The 3,384-nt window shown below is 36.3% G+C and overlaps 1 non-coding gene across 1 annotated transcript; it reads left to right on the top strand.

The window, feature by feature from the left end:
- The first annotated feature begins 538 nt into the window (after positions 1 to 538).
- Positions 539 to 666, top strand: LOC141510748 (U6atac minor spliceosomal RNA). The gene has a single exon (XR_012475164.1). It is a non-coding gene; the product is annotated as a U6atac minor spliceosomal RNA (small nuclear RNA).
- The last annotated feature ends 2,718 nt before the right edge of the window (positions 667 to 3,384 follow it).

The raw sequence follows: 3,384 nt of genomic DNA on the forward strand, positions 1-3,384 counted from the left end.
TGGACTAGCTGATCAGAAATCCAAATAAACCACTACTTCAATAGCCTGTCCTTTATCTTAGTAAGATTTCCCAACCTCCTTTGGAATATTGTCTTTCCCTTTACTGGTCAAGACTTGTTTCTTATATCCTGAGACAAAAAGATAAAATGATTTTCTTATTAGAAAATACAAGTGACTAAGTTTGTCTCATTGTCAACAAAAATGCAGATGGTCAATGACTCTGATAATGTATCAGTGACAGGAATCAGCAGGGTTATTCCCCAAGACAGCTGTCATGGTATAGCTTCTGAACACCTTGCCCTTCATTGTTATGGAAAACAGATCAGAATGCAGTCACAGAGCCTAAAGAAAACAAAGACAAGTGAATATTGTCCCTATGTTCAGTTTAGGTAGCACAAAGAACTTAGGATACTCATCAGATATGTCACACAGAAACATGGGGACCCAGGTCATTCCCATTATTTTATAGAAGAAGACACTGAACTATAGGCAGAAATCTTGTCTGTGGTCACATAGTTGCTTAGAAATCAGGGGCAACATGTTGCATGAAAGGAGAGAAGGTTAGCACTCCCCTTGATAAGGATGGAAGAGGTCCTAGTGGCCTTTACAACACATATACAGTTAAGGCATTGCCACCTACTCTGTGGCATCTAACCATGTTTTTTTTTTTAGCAATTTTAGCAAAGTTGCAGGTTATAAAATAAACCCTCATAAATCCTCAACTTTTCTATATGTGTCTAGCAAGAAACAGCAGGAAGAGCTAGAAAGAGAAATCCCATTCAAAGTAACCTCAGACAATATGAAGTACTTGGGAGTCTATTTGCCAAGACAGACTCAGAATCTTTTTGAAAACAATTATAAAACACTTCTCACACAAATTAAATCAGATTTAAATAACTGGGCAAATATCAACTGCTCATGGATAGGTAGAGCTAATATAATAAAAATGACAATTCTACCAAAACTAAACTATCTGTTTAGTGCCCTACCAATCAAAATTCCAAAAAATTACTTTAACTATTTAGAAAAAATTGTAAGTAAATTCATATGGAGAAATAAAAAGTCAAGAATTGCCAGGAGCTTAATGAAAAAAAAGTACAAAAGAAGGTGGCTTAGACCTACCCGATCTAAAATTATATTATAAAGCATCAGTCATCAAAACTGTTTGATATTGGCTAAGAAATAGAGTGGTGGAGCAGTGGAATAGACTATTTGTAAAAGCAGGAGATGATTATAGTAAGCTCCTGTTTGATAAACCCAAAGAGTCTGGCCATTGGGATAAAAACACCCTCTTTGATAAAAATTGCTGGGAAAATTAAAAGTTAATATGGAAGAAACTTAGATTAGACCAACACCTCACACCCTTTACCAAGACAAGATCCAAATGGTTACAGGACATAGACATAAAAAAAACAATACTATAAGCAAATTAGAAGATCAAGGACTAGTCTACCTGTCAGATCTATGGAAAGAGGAACAGTTTATGACTAAGGAAGAGTTGGAGAACATCACCAAAAACCAATTAGATGATTTTGATTACATTAAATTAAAAAGCTTTTGCACAGATAAAACCAATGTAACCAAGATCAAAAGAAATGTAGTAAATTGGGAAACAATCTTTACAACTAATGATTCTGACAAAGCACTCATTTCTAAAATATACAGAGAACTGAGTCATATTTTTAAAACAAAAAGCCATTCCCCAATTGACAAATGGTCAAAGGATATGCAAAGGCAATTTACAGATGAGGAGATCAAAGTAATCCATAGCCATATGAAAAAATGCTCTAAATCATTAATTATTAGAGGAATGCAAATTAAAGCTTCTCTGAGGTACCACCTCACACCTCTCAGATTGGCCAGTATGACCAAGAAGGATAATGATCATTGTTAGAAGGGATGTGGGAAATCTGGGACACTATTGCACTGTTGGTGGAGCTGTGAACTCCTCCAACCCTTCTGGAGAGCTATTTGGAACTATGCCCAAAGGGCAACAAAAATGTACATACCCTTTGACCCAGCAATACTACTACTGGGTCTATACCCTGAAGAGATGGGGAAAAGGGTAAAAACATTACTTGTACAAAAATATTTATAGCAGCCCTGTTTGTGGTGGCAAAGAACTGGAAATCCAGTAAATGTCCTTCAACTGGGGAATGGCTTAGCAAACTGTGGTATATGTATGTCATGGAACATTATTGTTCTATTAGAAACCAGGAGGGATGGGATTTCAGGGAAACCTGGAGGGATTTGCATGAACTGATGCTGAGTGAGATGAGCAGAACCAGAAAAACACTGTACACCCTAACAGCAACATGGGAGTGATGTTCAACCTTGAAGGACTTGCTCATTCCATCAGTGCAACAATCAGGAACAATTTGGGGCTGTCTGCAAAGGAGAGTGCCATCTGTATCCAGATAAGGAACTGTGGAGTTTGAGCAAAGTACAAAGACTATTCCCTTTAATTTAGAAAAAAAAAAACAGCTTATTATCTGATCTTGTTACCTCTTAGACTTCTCTTTAAGGATATGATTTCTCTCTCATCACAACCAATTTGGATCAAGGTACAACATGGAAACAAAGTAAAGACTGACAGAGTGCTTTCTGGGGGGGGGGAGGGAAGCAAGATTGGGGGAAAATGTAAAACTCAAATAATATCTTTAATAAAAATAAATTTAAATTAAAAAAAAGAAATCAGGGGCAACAAGGTATACTATACACAAGATAAATAGGAAATAACTAACAGATTGAATGTACTAGACTTAAGAGGGGTTGTGAAAAGGCATCATCTAAGAAATGAAATTTTAATTGAGTATTGAAGGAAACCAGGAAGTTAGTATGCAGACAGCAAAAAAGAAAGAGGGTTCCACACATGGAGGACAGCCAGGGAAACTGTCCAGAATTGAAAGATGGAGGGCTTTTTTGTGGAACAGACAGGAGGCCAGAATCACTGAATCAAAGACTGTGTGAAAAAGAGTAAGGTGAAAAAAGTTTGGAATGTAGGAGGGAGTAAGGTTATGAAGGGTTTAAATGCCAAATAGGGGAATTTATTTTTGTTATTGAAGGAAATAGGAAGGAGAAAGTAGCTTTCAACAAAAGAAGAAAGTGGTCAATAATATTAAATACTAAAGAGAGGTTAAAAAGGATGAGAATGGAGAAAAAGCCATTAATTCAGCAATTCAGAAATCATTGGTAATTTAGGACAGAACTATTTTAATTGCATGCTGAAGTCAGGAGGCAGATTGCAAAAGATTTAGAGGAGAATTGGCCGTATCACATGCAGGTGTCTTTTCCAGAGAATTTAACTAAGAGTGGGACTAAAGAAATGAGATTATAGTAGGGTCTGGTGAGGGTTTTTAATAATGGGAAATTAAGTATCTTGAA

This window comes from Macrotis lagotis, chromosome 1 (assembly GCF_037893015.1).
Source record: "Macrotis lagotis isolate mMagLag1 chromosome 1, bilby.v1.9.chrom.fasta, whole genome shotgun sequence".
In the NCBI taxonomy this organism is placed as follows: domain Eukaryota; kingdom Metazoa; phylum Chordata; class Mammalia; order Peramelemorphia; family Peramelidae; genus Macrotis; species Macrotis lagotis.